Source organism: Protopterus annectens, chromosome 9.part0 (assembly GCF_019279795.1).
Source record: "Protopterus annectens isolate FY-2018-M chromosome 9.part0, PAN1.0, whole genome shotgun sequence".
Classification (NCBI taxonomy): domain Eukaryota; kingdom Metazoa; phylum Chordata; order Ceratodontiformes; family Protopteridae; genus Protopterus; species Protopterus annectens.
In genome coordinates, this window is record NC_056743.1 from 1,473,878,046 (window position 1) to 1,473,901,850 (window position 23,805).

Consider the following 23,805-nt stretch of genomic DNA (forward strand, 5'->3'; position numbering starts at 1 on the left):
CTAGATTCCGAAAAAGCATCATCAACAATGCATAGTACAGGAGGAATAGCTAAAGGCCTATGCTGAGGTAGGAGAAGGAAATCCCTAAGCCTCTTTTTTGAATCAGAAAACTCCTGTAAGGTTTCCCCAAAAGAAAAATCCTCAGGAGGGGAAGCAGAGAGAATGGAGTCATATGCATCAAAATCTTCATAAGTAGATAAGGGCAAATCCAAATCATCAGAAGAATCAGAAAAACACAGAATCCTGATCAGAGGATTCATAATCTTCAGTCCTAGGCCTCCTTGAAAGGGGGGGGGGGGGTTGGCTACCCCTGATTAGAGTTTTTAGATCTTCAGCCATTCTTATAATTTTTTTTACGCATAGAGGCCTGAGCATGTGGCCTGGGCATCGATTTTTTAGGCATGGATCGAGATTTAGGCCTAGGTAAAGAAGGAGGTGATTTAATATGCAAGTCCGTAGGCCTGAATACACCCTCAGAAGCCGGTGCCTGCACAGCGGCTCCGGACCCATCCAAGGTAGAGACATCCGTGGGTTCCATAGTTGAAGCATCTCGAGGCATACCAGACTCTGAATGGGTTTCAGTAGAGGCCTGCGAATCAGAAGTAGCGGGTATCAGGGGCTGCGAAAGTGCCTCACTGAGTACCGGCAAAAGGGCGACTGGCTTAGGAAAAGCGTCGTTGGCAGTTTTGGACCTCGGCGGCCTGTCTCTGTGATTTTTCAGAATCCCGGTAGTCGGATGGCTGACCGACATTTCTGGATAATTAAACAAAGAACCGAAATATTTAGAGGCAAAAATATAGACGACGGATAGTGCGCTGATTAAATAAAGCACAAAACCGACAGCAAGGTACATCGTGATCGGGGCCTAGGCAAGGAATACAGTACGAATGAAAATCTTTGAGGTATTTGCTTTCCACAAGTAATGCAATTATTAACTTTTACTGACATTGGTAAAGAGCAAGAAAAGTTTCCCCAACGGGGTACTTAGCTTTAGCTGAAGACTTCGGTTATGAAACTCAAAAACAAAAATTTCAGGAGTCGGCCAAACTGCTTCTGCTTCGGGCACCGCACTGCAAGAAAGACTGGTGTAATGACGTCGGCTGCATGTTTTATACCCCTGATGTCATGGAAGAAGGGACAGCAACTGACGCAGGACCCAAGACTTTGTTAATCAGGCCGACTGAGGGCTACCTGCAAGCAGATAACCCAAATGTAATGACTGCAACAGTGAAACACGAAGAACATCTGCAGGCTCAAAGGTAAACAGAGTTAATTTCTCCACAACAAAATTAAGCTCCCAAGAATGAGGAACAGATTTGCCTCAGGGCCTAATATGAAAGACTCCTTTCAAAAATTGTTTGACTTCAAATACAAGAAGAAAGGTGTGGATTCAAAGCCAGAGAAGCAGAAGTGGATAATAGATAAATATGTCAGATGAGAAGCGAGCAACTCACAAATAAGAAAAAAAACATAGTAATACCCACAGAAAAGGGGGCCAGGTCATGCCTGAGACACCAAACTAGAAATGTCTTCCATTTAGCCACATAAGATTTTCTAGTAGTAGGTTTTCTGGTCTCCTGCAAATCCCAAAACACATTCTCAGAAAATTGGTGTCTAAAAGAAATCAAACTCCTATCACCCAAAGTCAGCTGAAGAATGGACATATGAGAGTGAATGAACGATTCTTTGTTCTGTGTGAGAAGATCCATCCTGTGAGGTAATTTGTGATGACTCCCCCCTGGCCAGATGAAATAGGAGGAAGATCCAGTGCTGTCTGCACCAAAAGGGAGTCATCAATATAATTTTGGGCCTCTCTCACATGATTCTGTACAGGACTTTTGGTAGCAAAGGATGAGAAGGGATATGCATACAGAAACAGCTCCTTCAAGGAAAAAGACAGGGTCATCCACTTTCCAAGCCAGAGGACTTGACAGTTTAGGACAGAATTGGGGAAGCTGTCATTTGTAAGGATCTGTCCTGGACCTGCTCAGTGTGTCTGCCACAAGACTGTGCTCTGAGGGGAATGTAAATTGCCTGAAGAAATAATGGATAGTGGACAATAAAATCCCAAGCCTGAAGAGCCAGCTTTTGTCCCCCTTTTCTTTATTGATGTACTACATGACTGCGGTATTGTCCTTGAAAATCCATTGAGGATCCAGAACCCAAAGAGACTGGACGGCATGATGAGCCAGAAGGAGAGCTCTCATCTCCTTGATATTAATTTGGTCTGCCAGTTGTTGATGGGAACAAAGTCCCTGGACCTTAATATTGTTGGATGAAGCTCTACAGCCTTGATCAGATGTATACATGCACAGCTCCTGTGTGGAAAGAGGAACCTGAAAAGATAGATTTGGGTTCAGAGAAATCTGATGAATTCATCAGTGCAGCTCAAGCTTGAGACAGGGCAAGCCAGGAGCAGTAAAATAGAGAGGATGGCAGGACTGAAGTCAAACAATCTTCAGATACCATTGAAGTTTCCTCATATGGAGTTTAAAAAAGGGAACAATGGGAATAGTGGATGTAATGTGTACTTCAGAGCTCACAGAAATTCGCTTGCAGGAAGGACTGGAAGAGGGAGAAGAGTCTGAAAAGAAGCAAAGACAAGACCTTGGGGGGGGGGGGAGAGTTATCTTTGGTATGGCCTGAATCCTGCATCCTTGAAACACTTGGCCCTGACAGGGGTTCAACACAGGCTTTCTGACATTTAGGATGAACCCCACTCTGTGAGGAAGCCTAGTGAAGTGAAGATCACAAAGCAGGACCTTCAGAAAGGGGGCCTGAATCAAAAGGTCATTCAAATAAGGAAACATTTCAATTCCCTGAAGTCTGCAGAAGGCTACCACTGGGGGCAGACCTTCAGTAAAGACCCTCAGAGCTGTAGAAAGTCCAAAAGGTAAAACACTGATAATGTGAGGAAGCACCACAGAATTATTAAAACTTCCTAAAGACAGGGTGAATAGTAATGTAAAGGCAAGTATCCTTCAAATTCAGGGACACCAGAAATGCTCAGGGAAGAAACAAAGAAAGCAGCATCTGGAGAGACAACATCCTAAAGAAATAAACTTTTAGAAAAGTGTTGAGAAAGGAAAGATCTAGAATATGCTTCCAAGACCCCTCCTTCCTGGGAGCCAAAATCATCCTGGAGTAAAAACTTCTGCTCGGCTGAGAAAGGGGAACAGGCTGGATGGTTTCTTGTACCAAAAGATCTTGAAGAACCAAATAAAAAGAAAGCAGCCAGTAAAGACCAGCCTGAGGAAGGCCTGAGAATTGGGGAAGGAGATTCCAAGCCATAAAATAGCCATTTTTGGATAATAGAAAGCACCCAGGAGTCTGTGGTGATCTGTTGACAGACAGGAAAAGACAGAGTCAACTGGATAAACAGAGCAATCTGGCTAAGGGGTACAAGTGGTTGAATGTCAAATGGAAGCATATTTGTCAGGGAAAGCAGGCTTTTGGCCCATAGTACCCTGAGATGGCTTGACAGGAAAAACTCTCTTGAAGCCTACTTACCCCCAGAAGGCTTAGATGAATAATTCCTCTATTTAGGAAAAGGAGAAAGAAAGATATTTCAGATCCTGCATAACTTTACCCTTATTTTGAAGAGTCTTAAAAAGCTTATCAGCTGCAGTGCCAAAGAGATTCTGGTTATCCAGAGGAGAATCCAGTAATTTAGCCTTTATGTCCTCAGGAAGACCCTGCAGGCAACACCCAAGAGTACTTCCTCATAAATCCAGATGCAGCAGCCCCAGAGAAGGCATCAGCAGCATTTAATAGAATGATATGCCACCTGAGAAGCAGAACACAAAAGGGAAATGACAGAAGTCTTTGTCTCGGAGTCAGGCAAATCAACCAGAATAACCCCAGCTTAGAAAGAGCCAGTACATATCTAGTCATATGGGTTGGGTAGTTAATGGCCCTGAAAAAAAAGGCAAAAGAAGTGTACACTTTGCTTCCATACCTTTCCATCATATTACTGTTTTTATTAGAAAGTAAAAGCTTAGAGGACAGCAACTTAAGATCAGTAGCCATAGAAATAACAGATCAGAGGAAGGAATTTTATACTAAAAATTTTGAGCTTTTGGAACTTTATAGAACTTGTCATGCTTCTTAGGGGTGGGAGGCTGTGAATCAGGGCTCTGAGAAGCCTAAAAGTAAGTGTCTAAAAGGACATCCCAAACTGCAGAGACAGCAGAGGGCCTTAGAGAATCCATCTGCAAGAGTTCATAGCACCTGTTTTGAATGTCAGAAGCCTGGGAACAATCTCACTTAAATTGTTCTATCTTACAAACCTCAACATTCCCAAAGGACAATTCCTCCATAAGGGAATCAGAAGAAAGTGAATCCTCTTCTTCAGACCCCAGGGCGAGTGGACAGTGGATTTAAGAGGAGTATGCCAGTGACTCCACACAAGTGTCTTAGTCCAATTCATCAGAGGAATCAGATTCCCCTGGGATGTTTGGAAGGAGTAGAAGACCAGGGAAAAGAAGCAGAAAGAGATCATCTTTAAGGGGGCTTTAGTGCCTTAAGAGCATTTAACCACCCCCCCCCCCCCAAGTAAAATCCTGTCATTCCTTGTATAGATCCTTATCTACAGTGGTCATGTGTTTGGTCTTCTGTTTCTTTTTAAGGAACATGAGCTTTAACAAATCTAGGCGATTCTGACACCTGCCTAGTTTCAGTGAGGGAACCATACACCTCTTCCTTAATCCATTCTGCTTTTAATTGCATTTTTAAATTAGGAAAGAGATAACAGCTGTGTCTATTGGGAACTTAATTTTCCCCACTCTGGCATTGTTGTGTTTTTACACTCAACTGCTTTCTAGTTGTCTGCCCCTTATGTTAATTTGACCACATATCTTCCCTCTCCCCTTTCAATGGCTGTTGTAATAACAAAAAATATCATTTCCTGAAATCACCCCCCGTTCAACTGTTTAAATTTATTGGCCACCCCACTATATTCCATACAACCAGAACACAAAGTGCCCCCCTTCCAAACTATCTTGCGCTTTTAAAATTTGTGGCTCTCCACTGAAGATAGCTAAAGGTTAGTTACCCCCCCCCCTTCATATCTAACTACTTAGTGAACACTTTAGCTTTTGGGATATTAACCCATTTTTCCATCTTACCTTTAAAATCTGCAGCATCTACTCCACGACAACCAATTATTGGAGAGCTCACATTTTGCCTGTCAGTAGTTATCTCGGAATTGCTTCTGTTTCGATCCTGGTGATAGGAGCACAGGGGCATATTTCCTTGAGACTGCTGATTAACAAAAAGTCTAATAATTGTCTCATAGGTACCAGCTTGGAAATTGTGGTTATACTTTGCTCCTGGTCAGAGAAGCAGCAGAATACATTGATTCCTGAGTGTTTCTGGTTGGGCAGCGAGTGTCCGTGCTTGACCTTGCTGATTGGTCTGGTTGCTATACAAGGCATCTACCAGGAAATGGCTAGAACAAACCTGCAGACCATTGCATTATCTGTGACAAGACTAGCTCATCAAACAGGCTGTGGGTTGCTGCTCATCTTGGGATTGGTGCTAATGTTTTGCTACTGGTGAGAGATGGAGCAAATAAGCATTGTATCCCAGCAGAGCAAAGCTGTGGTGAGACCAGCGTTAGTAGTGGCCAGGCAGTAGCCATTCACATGACTTCCCTCTTTTCTTCATGCTTGACTAGGTAATTCATTATTTTCCATAAGTACTGCTTGCTTTGTCCATAATTCATCGTAGTATACTTATTAGTTTCCCCTCAAGTGTTTGGCAATGGCCTGTGTAGAGACAGACAACTTGAGTGACATTTTTCCTGTAAAAGCACAATTGAAATTTCACCAATGCCTAGTTGCGCAAAGGACAACTAATTTGCAGTAACAAGCACTGTCCTAGAGGTGGAAACTGGATACTCCTGACATTGCTTTATATTCTCACTCCAACTGTCTCATCAATAAAACAGGGACTGTTGCTGTGGATATGAACTTTCCCATTATCTCGGTTACCAGCTTGGTGGATATGGGCATCCTAAGGCATGTAGAAATTGCCAGATATTTACAGACAGCCAGTTAATTCTCAAACAAACTGACATGGTATGTGAGATGTACTTACACAATGTCACTGGAGGCAAAGCTCTCACATAAATGTACTCCTAATGTCAATAAGGTTGTCAGCAGCACGCATGCAACACCCATCACACAATTCAAAGCAGACACGTAGACCCACACATGCTGAGACACTTAAATATAACCTTCATAAACCCCAAAGACATCCTAGATGAACTACACAGAAAGTACAGTTGTGTACACTTACCATAAATGTAGATGTTAGAATGAATTCACTGTCGCAGTCATCACATTTGGGTTATCCCTGCCAGGGTAGCCCTCAGCTGGCTAAATACCAGAGGCTTGGTATTTCTGCGTCAGTTGTTGTCATTTCAGTACTGATGTCCGGCAGTCAATAGTATAAAGTAAGGCAGCCAACGCCATTACATCAGTTTTTCTTGACCTAACCTGTCAGGAGCCCCCATGTAGGATGCAGGTTCTGGTGGAAGGAACCCACCAGTAGAAAGTAAATACCAAAAAGTTCCTTGTAAGAAAGGAGAAGTGAAAAAAGGGGGATGGAGGGAGGGAAACCAGGACTGCAACAGCGAATACAATCGAACATCTGCATTTATGGCAAGTGTACGCAACTGTACTTTGTTCTTCGTGTTTCACTGTTGCAGTCACCACATTTAGGTTGATTCCGAAAGCTGAGGAAAAGTGTGGAGGCAGTCAAGGAAATGGGGCTCTTTGCCCTGCAATACTGCAGAGGCAAACCCTGCCCTGGATTTGGAGAAGAGAGGCAAGTGGTAGTGCTTGGTAAAAGTGTGAACAGATGTCCAGGTGGCAGCCTCCAGGATGTCCCTAGTGGAGACTCCACTGAGGAAAGCTGCAGAGGTGGCGGCTGCTCTGGTGGAGTGAGGTCTGACCCCCTTAGGGGAGGCTTTCCATGTTTGAAGCAGAAATGGATGCAGTGTGCTATCCATTTGGAAATGGTTTGTTTGGAGATGGCTTTGCAAAGCTAACAAGCAGTTGCTCAAACTTTCTGAAGGATTTACTTCTGTCTAGATAGAATCTGAGCTGTCTGTGCATATCTAAAGAGTGCAGGATCCTTCCCCCCTTGTTCTGTGGATGAGGAAAAAAGGTGGGCAAGTGAATGTATTGGTTGAGAGCCACACTGGACACCACCTTGGGCATGAAAGACGGGTTAGTTCTGAGGGATACTCTGTCAGCAAGGAAGATGATGAAGGGTTACATAGCCATGAGTGCTTGCAGCTCAGAGACTCTTATGGCTGAAGTGATGGCCAGAAGGAAAGCAGTCTTCCAGGAGAGAAATTTTAGCTCTGCAGAGGAGGCTGGTTCAAAGGGGGGAAGGGTGAGCTTTTCCAGCACAAAGTTAAGTTCCCAAGCTGGGGTTGGTTCTCTTCTAAGTGGCCTCAAGTTGCAAGCACCTTTTAGGAACTGTTTGATGAAAGGTTGTGAGAAAAGGGGCTGCTCAGTGGGAAAATGAGCAGAGATAGCAGAGGCATGAATTTTAACAGAGGACAAAGACAGGCCAGTGTATAGCAGGTCAGCTAAGTAATCTAGGATAACAGAGAGGGAGGACTGTGCCATATTGGCTCCCTTAGCCTGAATCCAGGTGCATAACCTTTTCCATTTGTCCGCATAAGACTTTCTAGTGCTAGGGCAGCTGGCCTCATGTATAACATTGTAGAACCTGTTTACTGAGATTGGCAGATTTATCTGGGTTTAGGGAATAAGCCAAGCTGCCAAATTGAGGGTCTGCAATTGGGGATGCATGAATTCCCCTTCCCTCTGGGTCAGAAGGTTTGGAATCTGAGGTAGATGCCTAGGTGGCAGTGGGGACAGGCTGCAGAGCATGGGGTACCAGTGCTGGTGAAGCCAGTCTGCAGCTATAAGAATTGTCCTTGGTTTTTCCTTCTTTATTTTGAGCAGCACTCTGGGGATGAGAGGAAGTGGAGGAAAGGCAAAGACTGATAGATTGACCCAGGGGAAGGACAAGGCATCCACGTTCCAAGCCATGCGGTGATGCTCCCTGGTGCAGAATTTGCTGAGCTGATGGATGGTGTGGGAGACAAAGAGGTCGATCCTCGGGGTGCCCCATTTCTGAGATATTAGGGTGAATGTTCTTCTGTTTAGCTGCCACTCGTGGGGGTCCAGAAGATTTCTGCTCAATAGGTCTACCAGAGAGTTGAGAGAATCTGGTAGGAACTGTGTTAACAGGTGGCGTTGCATAACAGAGGCTGTGTGCCAAAGGGTCATGGCCACCCTGTAGAGAGGGTAAGAGTGAGTTCCTCCCTGCTTGTTGATATACCACATCACAGTGGTGTTGTCTGTTTTGATGAGGAGAGCCTCTGGGGAGAGAAGGGGCTTGAAAGCTTTCAAGGCATGCTGGACAGCCATCATCTCTTTTTTGTTGATGTGCAGACGGATTGGCTGTGGGCTCCATTGGCCCTGTATGCACCTGCCACCCAGGTGTGGACCCCAGGCATAGGCTGATGAGTCTGTGGTGATAATCTGGGTGGCATGGGGTGGTGAGAGAGGTAGTCCCCTGTTGTGGTGGCATGCTGTTGCCCACCAAAGAATCTTTTCTGAGGTAAGGAATTATGGGTTTAAGAGTCTCTAGGCCTTGAGTGTGTTGACACCAAAGGCTTTTTAGGTACCACTGAAGTTTCCTCATATGCAGTCTGCCATATGGAATGAGTAGTATGCAATATGCCATGAATCCCAGAGCTTGCAGGATTTTCCTTGCAGATAGCTGGGGTCTGGTGGCTAATTGAGAAAAGTAGGCTGTCAAGAAAATTTGCTTTTCCGCTGTAAGGAATGCCATCTGGAATGCTGTGTCCAGGCTTCCTCCCAGGAATATAATCCTTTGGGTGGGCACTAGTTTGGATTTCTTTTCATTGATTGTGTACCCTACAGAGGTTAGAAGGGACTTTACAAAGGTCAGGTGCTTGAACAGCTTTTCCTGGCTGTCTGCCTGAATTAGGCAGCCATCTAAGTATGGGTAAAAAATCTGGATATTCCTTTGTCTTCAAAAGGCAATGGCCGGAGCCAGACATTTTGTGAAAACTCTGGGAGCAGTGGATAAGCCAAGGGGAAGTGCAGAGAACTGAAAGTGTTGAGATCCTGCCCTGAAAAGGAGATATTTTCTGCATGTTTTCCTGATAGGAATGTGGAGGTAGGCCTCCTATAGATCTAGGGTGGCTAGCCAAGCATCCTTGGAGAGCATGGGTAGCAGCTGCTGGAGGGCGAACATTCTGAATTTTGGGATCATCAGGAAGAGGTTTAAAATGGATAGATCAAGGATGGGGTGCCAGGTGCCCTCTTTTCTGGGTACCAGAAAAAGTCCAGAGTAGAAACCTTGGCCTTTCTGTTCTGCAGGAATGTGCTCTACTGCCCTCAGAGAGCAGGGAAAGGACTTGCTTTTGCGCCTCTGCCCACAGGTTTAGAGGAAGATCTGGGAACCCTTTTGGGGTAGGAAGGGTGTGGAAAGAAAAGTTGTATCCCTGGGACACTATATTGAGACCCCAGTGATCGTTGGCATTAGTGGCCCAGGTGCTTGTGTGAAAAGGAGTATTCCTCCTAGGGGTAAGTGAATGTGGGAAGAGGGAGGGGTTGGGATAGTGGAGTCACTGTGAGTTCTTACCATAAGGGGGTGGCTTAGAGCTCCCTGGTTTTGAAGTGGAGTTTGTCCACTGCTTAGATCTCTGTATTTTCTGTGTCTGCTGTCGGTGGGGTCTGGTTCCCCAGGGTCTGGCCTGAACTGGCTTAGCGGGAGCAAGAAAGGACCAGTGCTTGGTTTGACAATGCCTGCTGAACCTGGGTAGCTGGACCTGTAAGAAATCCTTAACTGTCTGCATAGATTTTGTTTCTTCCATTTTTTTTAAGACCTCCTCTGCCTTAGTGCCAAATAAGTTGTCTTTGTGCACAGGGGCATCCAACAGTTTAAATTTGACATGGTCTGGCAAGGGCTGTTCCTTAAGCCATGCATGCCTTCTAATAACAGATCTGGTGACTGCTGCTCTGCAAGAAGCTTCTAGGGCATCAAAACCAGAGTGCAAGGTGTGTTTAGTTACTTGACTTGCAGAATGCACTGACTCTTGCAACTCTCTAGATTCTGCACAAGCAGGAAAGGAAGAAATGTTTTGTTTGAGGAGTTCCAGAGTATGCCGCTGAAAATTTAGCATATGGAAATGACAATTTAGTGCCCTGAAAGCAAGGGTACCTAAGGTGTATACTTTTTTAACCCATCTGTCTAGTGCTTGGGAATCCCTGTCTGAGGAGGTGGGATTTTTAGCAGAGGTTGCTTTAATCCCTTTAGGCCCTTGAGAAATTACCTCAGGGTCAGCAGTAGGATTTTTAAAAGGAATTTGTGAGAGTCAGGGACTCTGTAGTAACTGTCTGGTTTTCTGGGTGCAGGAGAGAGGGTGTCAGGAGTCAAACTGGATTCTAGGAAAACATCTTCCATAACTTCCAGGACTGGGGGAATGGCCAAAGGTCTGTGCTGTGGAAGAGCTAAGAATTCCCTGAGTCTCTTTTTAGATTAAGGGTAGTCCTGACTCTCCCACTGGAAATGCTCCCTTAAGGTATGAAAGGTTTCTCCAAAGGAAAAATTCCTCTGGGGGAGAAGCTGAAGGAATGGAATCCTCTGCTTCAGAATCCAGTAGAGAGGGGTTGCATGTCTTCATATTCAGATGCATCAGAGTCATCTGACTTTTCTCCAGACAAAACTACAAGGGACAGATCTCTTTTCCTTTTGGGGGGGTATGATAAGGTCTTCTGCCATTTTAAGCATTTGGGTTTGAGGCAAGGAAGCAGGTGCCTGTGACTGGGCCGTCTGTTTCATAGGTGTGGTTTGTACCTTGGGCCTAATAAACCTGGTAGTTTTTGAAAGAATGGTGGACGCGAAAGCAGTCGTCAGTTTGTGTTGAGAATCGGTAGTGCAAAGGACTTCCTCAGAAGCCGGTGCCTGCTCAGCGGCTCCAGACCCATCCAAGGTAGAAACGATTGCAGGATCCTTAGTTGAAGAGCCATGAGGCATACCGGACTCTGAAAGAGTCTCGGTAGCAGCCTGCGAATCTACAGAAGCGGGCATCAGGGGCTGCAAAAGTACCTCACTGAGGACAGGAGAACTGACTACTAGCTTAACGGGACCATCGTCGGAATGTTTCGGATCTGTACGGTCTGTCTCTGTCATTATCTTTACACTTTTTGAGAAGATCTGCTGTCGGATGGCTTACCAAAGCCATACTGGAGTTTGAGGACTTATCTAGCTACAATAAGGGCCCGACGACGGATAGTTCTGGCATTGAATAACGCACAGAAGCGACAGCGGGGGATATCATGGTCTGGGCCTAAACAATTGATGCAGTAAGAATGAAAATCTCGGTGTGGTATGTTCTTTCGACAGATGAGACAATTGTTAACTTTTTCTGACATCGGTTAGTGCAAGAAAAAAGGATCTCCAACAGGGTACTTAGCTTTAGAAGACTTCAGCTTGAATTCAGTAGACGAAACTCGGGTAGCGGCCAACCGGCACACGTGCAAACTGCTTCTGCTTTGGGCTCCATGGCAAGAAAGACTGATGTAATGGCGTTGGCTGCCTTACTTTATGTGACCGGACGTCAGTACTGAAGCAACAGCAACAGATGCAGAAATTCTAAACCTCTGGTATTTGGGCCAGCCAAGGGCTACCCTGGCAGGGATAACACAAATGTGATGACTGCAACAGTGAAACATAAAGAACATCAAATGCTCTCAGCAGCCATGAACGCACTCTTTGAAAATAATACCCACATCTCATGGAACCTCTACTTCTAAGCCCATAAGGCAAGCCACCACACAATCCAACACTCTGGTCACTGGAGACTCCATTATGAGACTCACTGATGGCCCTCTCACCTGGAGCCAAAGTCATGGTCAGTTGCTTATTACAAGCTAGGATCCACCACACATTACACATGCACTCATGTTACTGGATCACAAGTACCAGTATGACTCTGTCATAGTTCATGTGGGTGTAAATGACCTGAGACGTACCTTCCTAGACTATATGAAGATAGACATTATGGAGCTCTCAGAATATGTGTCCCAGACTAGTATGAGCCTAACACTGAGCAGCATTTTACCTCCTCCAAGGATGATGCCACAATACAAACAAAAGATGACTAACTTTAATAATTGGATAGTTTCTCATGTCATTCTAATTGTCAGCATGGAAGGAGATAGTCAACAGACCACACTGCTTTGCAGGGATAGTTTGCACCTCTCCCCTCTAGGCTTTTGAATATTAGCCAGAACATTGTCTTCCCCCATAGTGCCTTTTTAAGGCAATACCAAACTGAAAGTACTTACATAGCAATTAAAAACACAGAAAATCTAAAGGTATTACTACTCAATGCTAGAAGTCTAACAAAAAACTCCAGTCCCTTGAAGCTCTCTTCACCCCAGGGAATGCTGATGTCTGTGCAGTCACTGAGACTTGGTTTAAAGCTGCAGCAAGCACACCTTCAGTACAAGTTTATAATGCCTTCCACACATTTAGACCAGCTACTACAGACAGGGACTAAATGTAGAGGTGTCTCAATTTACATAAAAAATAAACATAACTCAAGGCTGATCAAACAGGACAATGCTCTTGAGCTTCTATGTTCAAATCACCATAGGCAAAATCCAATACCATCTCCTTGCAAGCTGTAAGTCCCCCTCTATGGGCCAGGATACACATACCTTGTATTTAAACTTATTGGAAACACACACCATCTAATCCAATACCATATTCATGGGTGACTTTAATTACCCCACTATTAATTGGGAATCTTACATGAAAAACTTACAGGCACACAGATTCATGGACTTTGTAAACACAAACTCCCTGGACCAGAATGTCAATACACCAACCCGGGGTGCAACCATACTGGATCACTAATATGAGAGAGAGCTGCACACTCCCTAGTATAATGTCTTCGCTGGTAAGGTCAGACCACAAAATGGTCTAATTTGAACTAAAAATAAAACCTGGAACCCCAGCTAACCCTGGAATGTTCAGGAACTACTCTAACTTCTAGCTATTAAGTGATAACCCAGCAAAATTCCAAGCCCCCATAAACCCTGAGAACACTGCTGCCTACGCGGAACTGTTCACAGAATCCCTATACAAGCATGTTAATAGCTGCATAGAGGCAGCTGTACCCACAAGGAAGAAGTACAGAAATAATTCAGAAAACAAAGCTACCCTGGTGGAATCACAAAATCAATACACTGTATAACAGAAGGAAAAAAAAATCATGGCAAAAATTAGGAGGTGCAGCACCTAGCAGGATAAACACAATCTCATCAAACTAAACAATAAACTTGGAGGACAAACATCAAAGTGTACCAAAGGTAAATTTGAGGTATATTTGGCCTTCCAGGACAAGAATAACCACAAGGCATCTTTTAGCTAGGTCTGCAACCTCAAAGGCAACACTGGCTGACAAATTCATCTCCAACTTTACCCTTCTCTTCCTCTCAACCTTCCCTCAAGAAATATCAAATATAACTCCCCCTACTACCACTAGGGAACACTGCATCAATGGACCCAGACAATATCCAGAATGCTTTCTAAATAGCATGAAAAAATGACCTAGCAGGCCTTCTGGGATTGTAAATTAACTGTACCCTGCAAACAGGCTTCATGTCTAAAGAATGGAGAACAGCAACAGTCACCCCCCTCTGCACAAAGGCGGACCATATACAGACCCTGGAAACTAAAAGACCCATAAGTTGCACTAGTCTCATATGCAAAGCCATGGAAAGAATCCTCATTTAAATGATCAAATAAGGATATTTGAAAAGTACAGTTTTGTACCTACCATAAATGTAGATGTTTGAAGATCCACATTGCTGCAGTCATAACCTGTGGGTAGTCCGCTGTCCACGGTCGGCCCGAATACCAAAGTGTTAGGCTGCCGTCGGTCATGGTCGCTTAGATCTGACGTCAGTACGCCGTGGTACTAAAGCGCATGACCGACGCCATATCCTCAGTCTTTCTTGCCCCAGATGTCAGAAGGCCTTAAAAAGAAAGGCCATAGCCAAAAATAGAAAAACACCCAATCACCAAAATAGCAACAATAGGTACACCACAAACCACCCAGTCACCCCAAACTACAGAGGGGAAGGAGGGAGGGAAAATTGGACTGCAGCAATGTGGATCTTCGAACATCTACATTTATGGTAGGTACAAAACTGTACTATGTTCTTCATCTCACATTGCTGCAGTCATAACCTGTGGGTAGAATCCCAAAGCAAAGGTAAAGGGAGGTTGGTAAAATCAGATAGCATTAGGAGCTGCTAACATGCCCTGTAAAACTGCAGTGGCAAACCCAGCCCTAGATTTGGAATAAAGAGGGAGATGGTAATGTTTAGAAAAAGTGTGCACTGAACTCCAAGTAGCTGCCTCCAAAATATTCTTAGTAGCTACTCCCCTTAAAAAAGCAGTAGAAGTGGCAGTTGCTCTAGTGGAATGAGGTCTGATTCCAGCTGGAACCTCCTTACCATGATGAGAATAACAAAAAGCAATACAATGGCCAATCCACTTAGAAATCGTTTGCTTTGAAACAGGTTTTCCTTGTGAACCCAAGGCAAAAGAAATGAATAACTGCTGAGACTGCCTAAACCCTTTAGTTCTGCTCAAATAATAACGTAACTGCCTGTGAATATCCAAAGAGTGCAAAATTTTTTCCCCTTTATTTTGGGGATCAGCATAAAATGTAGGCAAATGAATAGATTGGTTTAAAGCCACATTTGAAACAACTTTAGGCATAAAAGTAGGGTTAGTACGCAGGGATACCCTACCCTTATGAAATATCAGGAAGGGTTCAACTGCCATTAGGGCCTGTAATTCAGATACCCTTCTAGCAGACGTAATGGCCAACAAAAAAGCAGTCTTCCAAGACAAAACTTCAACTCAGATGTAGCTGCAGGTTCAAAAGGAGTAAAGTGAGTTTTTCCAACACAAAATTGAGATCCCAGGAAGGAGTAGGAGCTCTCTGGGGTGTTATGTTCTTTGCCCCTCTAAGAAATTGCTTAAACAAAGGATGAGAGAATAATGGTGGGTCACAGTCATAGTGAGCAGAAATGGCTGCAGCATGAACTTTTACAGAGGAGAAAGACAAACCCTTGTCTAGTAATTCTGTAAGATACTGAAGTGAAACACTCAAATTAGGCACTGAAACATCAAAGCTCTTTGCTTTGCTCCAAAGAAAAAATCTCCTCCATTTATCAGCATAAACTTTCCTTGTACTAGGCCGTCTGGCCTCCAAAATGACATTCAAAACTTGTTGTGGAAGCTGCGACCCCCCCAGGGTCTAGAACAGAATACGCCAGGCTGTCAGATGCAGGGACTGTATCCTGACATTGAGGAAATGATTGCTTGCCTGGGACAAAGGTGTGGAATTGATGGCAAAGGCCAAGGAGGCTCCGTGCTAAACTCCTCAGCAGAGGGTACCAGTGCTGACGTGGCCAATCTGGAGCTATTAGAATCATGCAGGGCTTGTCCTGTCTGACCTTCAAGAGTACCTTGGGAAGGAGAGGCAGAGGAGGAAAGGCATAGACGTGAAGGTTGTTCCAACTGAAAGATAGAGCATCCACTTTCCAAGCTTGTGGGTGAAACATCCTTGTGCAAAACTTTGGCAGTTGAAAATTTAGTGGAGAAGCGAACAGATCTATGTCTGGAGTCCCCCAAGCCACTGTCAACTGTAGAAATACATGAGGATCCAATTTCCACTCGTGGGGATCCACCATCTGTCTGCTCAAAACATCTGCTAAGGAGTTCTGTGCTCCTGGCAGAAACCTTGCCTGAAGAGTGAGGTGCAAACTGAGAGCAGTCTCCCATAAAATCATAGCTTGTCTGCAAAGAGGGTACGAATGGGTTCCCCCTTGCTTGTTGATGTACCACATGACTGTTGTGTTGTCTGTTTGAATCAACACTTGTCCTGGATGAATTAGATCCTTGAAAGCCATCAATGCAAATTGGACTGCTAACATCTCCTTCATGTTGATATGCTAATGTTGAAGTCTGGCAGGCCACGTGTCTTGAACCCATTTTCCATTGAAGTGTGCTCCCCAAGCCATGTCTGAGGCATCTGTCGTTAAGATCTGACCCGCCTCTGGTCGGGTCACAGAGAGTCCCTTGTTTAGGTGACATTCCTGAGCCCACCACAAAAATTCCTTTTGAATGCAAGGTATTATCTGAATGACAGTGTCCAAATCGTGGCAGTGTTGAGTCCATACACTTTTGAGATACCATTGTAGCTTCCTCATATGCAGTTTGGCATTGGGAAGCACCAGAATACAAGATGCCATGAACCCCAAGGCTTGAAGGACTGTCCTTGCAGTCAGCCTGGACCGTAGAGACAATTTTTGGAAGTAGAGGGTAAGATTTCTTTGTCCGGGGTCAAAAACGCCATCTGAGAGGCTGTATTCAGTCTCACACCCAGAAAGCACATGTCCCAAGAGGGTACTAGACTGGACTTTGTTTCGTTCACAGAATACCCTAGGCACCTTAACACTGCCATAACATACTGTAGATGGTGAAATAACTTGACTTTGTCTTGAGCAAGAATCAGGCAATCGTCCAAATAAGGATAAATTTGTATTCCCCTTAACCTTAAGAAGGCTATCACTGGAGCCAGGACCTTTGTGAACACCATGGGCGCAGTAGATAAGCCAAAGGGCAATGCAGAGAACTGATAATGTAAAGTCCCAGCCAGCAGGAACCTCCTGCAGCTGGGCCTGATAGGAATGTGAAGATACGCCTCTGAGATCCAGAGTTACCATCCAGTGATCTTTGCCTAGCAGAGGCAGAAGTTGTTGCAAAGTTAACATTTTGAATTTTGGAATGTCCAGGTATGTGTTGAGAATAGACAAATACAGAATTGGCCTCCAAGTGTTTCCTTTCTTTGGTACAAGAAACAGGCGAGAATAAAATCCTAGGCCCACTTCTGACGGAGGGACCTCCTGGATAGCCCCCATTTTTAGAAGTAAAGAAATCTGTCTGTAAGCCTCCACCTTTTGCTGAGGAGGAACGTCTGGCATGCCTTTGAAAGGAGGCAAGGTGTGAAAATAAAACTTGTAGCCTCGACCTATAATGTCCAACACCCATTTGTCCTGGGTGACTAAAAGCCAATTTTGACTGAAAAGTGCCAACTTTCCTCCCAGAGGAGCTGCCAGACAGGAGGGATCTGGCAGCTGAAGATACAGGTCATTGGGTTTGTTTACGAAAAGGCTGACCCCTGCCCTCACCTGAAGATTGTGCAGGGGAACTCCACGTCCTCGGTCTGAAAGAACCCTGAGCATGAGCTCTGCCCCTACCACGTCTCGATCTGCCCCTAGACTGTAAATCAGAAGAAGGATAAGCCCATCCCTTAGCAGGCCAATTTCTGCTAAACTTAGGGGCTGCACCTGTAAAAATTCCTTAACTGTCTGCATGGACTTAGCTTTGTCTTCCATTTTCTTCAAAACTGACTCCACAGGAGAACCAAACAGAACTTCAGATTGAAGGGGAGCATCCAAAATTCGAGCTTTTACATGCTCTGACAAATTCTGATCCTTAAGCCAGGCGTGCCTACGAATAACTGATCCAGTGGCAGCCACCCTGGAGGAAGCCTGAAGAGCATCAAAACCACACTGCAAAGAATGCTTACCCACCTGATCAGAGGCATGAACTAAATCTTGCAATTCTTTACACTCAATACCCTCTGCCAAAGCATCTACCTTAGATTTTAACTGACTTAATAGAAAATTCTGGTACTTCAGCATATGAAACTGGCAATTCAAAGCCCTCATCGCTAGAGTGGAAGAGGTATACACTTTTTTACCCCACCTATCCAAAGCTCTAGAATCTTTATCCAGAGGAACTGGATTCTTCACAATAGAAGCCCTGACACCCTTAGGTCCCTGGCTAATAGTCTCCGGGTCAGCTCTTGGGCTCTTATACAAATATTTATGGGCCTCTGGCACTCTGTAATACCTGTCTGGTTTAACAGGGGCAGGAGGTAAAGAATCAGGATTAAGGGAAGCTTCAGAGAAAACATCCTGTACAACATCCAAAACGGGGAATAGCCAAGGGCCTATGCTGTGGTAAAAATAAAAATTCCCTAAGCCTCTTTCGAGAATCTGAGAAATCCTGACCTTCCCACTTAAAATGCTCCCTCATGGAATGCAGTGTCTCAGAAAAAGAAAAATCCTCTGGAGGGGAAGCAGAAGGACAAGAATCCTCTGCATCTGAATCAGAATAAAGAGGGAAATCCTGAATGTCCTCAGCCGAAGACTCACAGTAATCTGAGGAATGCTCCAAACCTTCCACCTCTGGCTCCACCCTAGGCCTCTTATCCAGGGGGGGCATAGAACCCCTGATTAAAGTAATCAAATCCTCTGCCATCTTCAGCATATGCTTTTTAGGTACAGAACTAGGGCTGACACCAGTGGAAGACAAACCAGGCCTGACCTTGGAAGGTGCTTTAGAGACAGAAGTAGAAGGCCTAACCACCTTATGCAAAGAAGGGACTACAGAAACCTGAGAGGCCCCCTCAGCCTGACCCAACTCCTGAGAGGCCACATCCTGCAAGATTAAAGGCTCCCCCTGAGATTCAGCTGAAACCTCGGTTGGATCCACAGATTCCACCGTAGTTTCCAAAGAACCGGCGTCCGTAACGGACGACTCATCCTGCTTGGACTTTAATGTTTTTTCTTTACGCTTCTTAGCGGTAGCGGGCGTCGGAGGATCCGAAGGCATATTGTAATTTACACCGCTTACCGAAGACAAGTCTAGCACAATCTAACCTGCGTTTAATGGTGCGCTTATTAAATTTAGCACAAAAGCGACACCCGAATACGTCGGGCTCAGGCCCCAAGCAAGGAATACAGAGAGAGTGGTAATCCCTATGAGGTATCTGCTTCCCACAAGAAATACAATTATTTACTTTTTCTGACATCCGGAATTAACTGAGGCAAGAAAAGACAAAAATATTCCCCAACGGGGTACTTAGCCCAACTTGGTCTTCGGTCTGAAACTCAGAATACGAAAATTTCAGGATGCCGAACGGCACTTGCAAACGCTGCTTCTGCTTCGGACCATGCGGCAAGAAAGACGGAGGATATGGCGTCGGTCATGCGCTTTAGTACCACGGCGTACTGACGTCAGATCTAAGCGACCATGACCGACGCCAGCCTAACACTTTGGTATTCGGGCCGACCGAGGACAGCGGACTACCCACAGGTTATGACTGCAGCAATGTGAGATGAAGAACATCCTCCAGACACTGGACCTACCCCAATTTGGTTTTGTCAAGAGGAAGTCATGCCTACTCAACCTGGTGGACTTCTTTGAGAAGGTCACTAAGGCAATGGATAAGGGCAAAATGGTTCACACTGCCTACCTTGACCTAGCAAAGGCATTTGACACAATACCCCACTCAGGCATTGTTGATAAACTCGAGAGGTTAGGCACAAACCCTTATGTCATCCAGTGGATAGCCAGTTGGCTCACAAACAGGACACAGGAAATTAGAACTGGGGAAACCACCTCTACAAAGAGGCCAGTCACAAGTGGAATCTCTCAGGGACCACTGCTTTTTGGCATTTACATCCCTAATGTCAAGGCTAATGTCAATGGCCTCTGGATGACTAAATTTGCAGATGACTGCAAATTAGGAGCGGTCACTGAACCCCACACCAACGCTATTGTTCTCCAGGAAGGGCTGTCAGAGCCATGGACTAAAACTAAATGTCAAGAAATGCATAATAGTACTCTTAGGAAAGTCATCCACCTCTGGCAACTATCATACTGACATCACACCCCCAAGAGTTGACCAAGTAATCAGACACTTGGGGATGCACATGGACAGTAATCTAGGCTTTGACCATCACAGTGAGGAAATCATTCTATATAAACAAATATATGGCATCTAGGTGCAAGGAAGTTATTGTTCTACTGTATTTGGCAATCATCAGACCTATCATTGAGTACAATGCTCCTTTGGTATGTACCTAACCAGGCATATCCAATATTTGGAACATCCACACAGGATCCTCACTAAAGGAATACAGGGTGCAAGTAACATATTCTATGCAGACCGCCTTAAAGCCCTATCCCTGTATTCAGTCTCCTACAGGCTGTTGAGGGGACAGCTATGCATGGCATACAACGCATTTTCAGACGCCAGTATGATGGATCTCTTGCATATCCACAAAACAAACAGTACCAAAATTACCTGTTCCAAAGACTTAAACCTTGCCTGTGATATAAATAGGACCTGCTGGAGAGATAGGTATGTATCCCAGAGACTACCCCATCTATGGAAAAGGCTCCCCATCCATGTGAAGCAGAGTTCCTCCCTAACCTAATTCAAGTGTAACTTGGCCAATTGGATGAAGAACAGGAAATTCATAGTGAAAGAAAATAGAAAGTCCACACAAGTATGGCTAGATGCACGGCCTAAAACTCCAACAAACTAAACTAAAAATCTAAAGCAGATGCCCTATGCTGACAAACTAAAAAACACCAGCTATACTCTGTCACATATCTTCTAATCAGAAGCGATCTCTGCTTAACATACAAGACCATGTCAAACCCAGAGCTGTTTGACATGCTACACAAAGAAATCCCAATCAATCAGAGCTACATGCTCCAGGGACTTAAACCTTGTCATCACAATGAACAAAACATGCTGGAGGGATAGGTTCCTGACCCAGAGACTCCCCATACTCTGGAATAGACTGCTCATACATGTCAAGCAGAGCACCTCCTTGGCCCTCTTCAAAAGGAACCTTGACAACTGGATGGGAGATAGGAAATGGATGGGAGATAGGAAATTTACCCTGGGGATCATGTCAGTTGCCCTGCTAGACAGGGGTCCAGGGAAATAAATATTGTGGGAAGAAATAGCCAGGGAATTGTTATGGCTGGGCTTGTATAGGCCCTAGGGCCAATAGCCTAGTACCAACATATGAACCTAAATGAATGGCCAGCACACAACCAACAGTGACTTCTCTATGAATTCTTTTATTCCATACCTAGCAATTTTGACAGTCTTTAAAATCTCTTTGAAATTTCCTCAGTATACATACCTTAACTCCTTTTCAATTGGTATTAAGTCTTTAGTGGAGTGGATTACTGGAATACAGGGAGATGGTTTCCACTTTAGATCAGACTATCTTCACAGCAGCAGATCTCCTGTACTGGCCCATAAACTTCACTCCTTGGGGGAATGTATAATTCTATCAGCCTGCTTAGGGATATCAGTTGCCATGTTAGAATGCCACCATGCACAGTTAATAACATCCTTGGGGATGTCTACCAATGCTGGCATCACCCAAAAAGGATCATTTTCCAGGTCTGCTTTAACCTTTCCTGTGGGGAAGAGACTACATCATAAGGCTACTTCTCTTTTTTTTCTCCATTATAGGCTCATAGGTGATTACTACGCTAATGATGCAACAGCCTTTGCAAGTCTAGCCAATAATACCCAGGATATTAACTTAATTCCTCAGATATGGAATGGGGTAGTATTGGGGTAATGTGTCTTTGGGTGTTGGTGCCGAGTCATTTTACAGACTGCTTCTGTTCATAAGGGACATGGGCAATACCCTGGCAATGAATTTATGACTCCCCATCCATTTATCCAAATTATTTTTGAAGAGAGTGAGGAAAGTACAGTTTTGAACCTACCATAAATGTAGATGTTCGAGTGTATACACTGCTGCAGTCATTACACTTGGGTTATCCTGCCGTCAGGTGGTCACTCAGTCAGCCTGAGTTCCAAAGTCTTGGTCCCGTGTCGATTGCTGTCACTTCTTCCCTGACGTCAGTGTGACAGGGGTATACAAGATGCAGCTGAAGCCATTTTCTTCAGTTTTTCTTGCCCCAGATGTCAGGTGCCCCTAAAAAAGTAGGCAATGCAAATTGCTAATAAAACATACATAAGAAAAGCAATCAAAAACTTTCAGTTACCAGCAAATACTCCCCATAGGTAGCAAAGGGTAGAAGACTTGGGTAAGTACCAGCAAGTAAGAGGGGAAGGAGGGAGGGTAACCTGGACTGCAGCAGTGTATACACTCAAACATCTACATTTATGGTAGGTAAAAAACTGTACTATGTTCATCGTGTTACACTGCTGTAGTCATTACACTTGGGTAGAATCCCAAAGGTGAGGTAGGGTGGTTGGTTCTATAAGGCATTAGGGGTGGCTATAAGGCCCTGCAGTGGCAAAGCCAGCTCTGGATTTAGAGTAAAGAGGCAGATGGTAATGCTTGGTGAAGGTATGTATAGAACTCCATGTTGCTGCTTCCAAAATGTCCTTGGTAGGTACTCCTCTGAGGTAGGCAGTTGAAGTGGCTGTTGCCCTGGTGGAATGAGACCTAATGCTGTTAGGTACAGTTTTCCCATGGTGTGTATAGCAGAAACGTATACAGTGTCCTATCCATTTTGAAATGGTCTGTTTTGAAATGACTTTTCCCTGTGCTCCTGCAGCATATGCTACAAACAATTGCTCAGTTTTTCTGAAAGCTTTGGTTTTGTCCAAGTAGAAGCATAACTGCCTGTGTATGTCCAAAGAATGCAGAAGTCTCTCCCCTTTATTCTGTGGATTTGTATAAAAAGTTGGCAAGTGAATAGTTTGGTTTAGAGCCACACTTGATACCACCTTTAGCATAAAAGTAAGGTTTGTTCTTAAAGACACCCTGTCCTGGTGGAAAATGATGAAAGGTTCCACTGCCATTAGTGCCTGTAATTCTGAAACTCTTCATGCTGAGGTTATTGCCAGGAGCAGAGCAGTTTTCCAAGAGACATATTTTAAATCTGCTGAGTTAGCTGGCTCAAAAGGAGGTAAAGTTAATTTTTCCAACACAAAGTTGAGGTCCCAAGTTGGAGTTGGTGCTCTACGGGGCGGTCTTATGTTTTTAGCCCCTCTGAGGTACTGTTTTAGCAAAGGATTAGAAAAAATAGGTGGGTCTGTGTTGTAATGAGCAGAGATGGCAGAGGCGTGGATCTTGATGGATGAAAAGTAGAGGCCTTTGTCCAGCATCTCAGTTAAATATTGTAGTATCTGAGGAATATTTGGAACAAGAGGGTCAAGGCTGTGAGCCTGGTTCCAGGCACAGAATCTCTTCCATTTATCCGAATAGACTTTCCTGGTGCTAGGCCTTCTGGCCTCCAGAATAACATCCATAACAGCTTTGGAGAGAGGCATTGCTTGCTTGACTAAGGAATCTGCCATGCAGCCAGGTTTGAAGTCTTTAGCTGGCTGTGAAGTATCTGATTGTTGTGCGAGTCAGAAGATGTGGGATTTGAGGCAAAATCCAGGGTGGACCTTGTGCTAAGTTCTTTAAGATTGGGTACCAGTGCTGGCGTGGCCAGTCTGGGGCAATCAGGATCATCTTTGGCTTTTCTTGCCTGGCTTTTATGAGTACCTTTGGAAAGAGAGGTAGTGGTGGGAAAGCATATACTTGTAGGTTTTTCCAGCTGAATGAGAGGGAATCCACTTTCCATGCTGGTGGGTGGTAAGTCCTTGTGCAGAATTTCTGTAGCTGGCAGTTCATTGGGGATGCAAACAGATCTATGTCTGGGCTCCACCATTTTTGTGTTATCATTCTGAATATTTGTGGATGTAATTTCCACTCATGCAGATCCATGATGTTTCTGCTCAAGTCGTCTGCCAGTGTGTTTTTCTCTCCTGGCAGGAATTATGCTTGCAGATGAACTTGACAGGTTAGA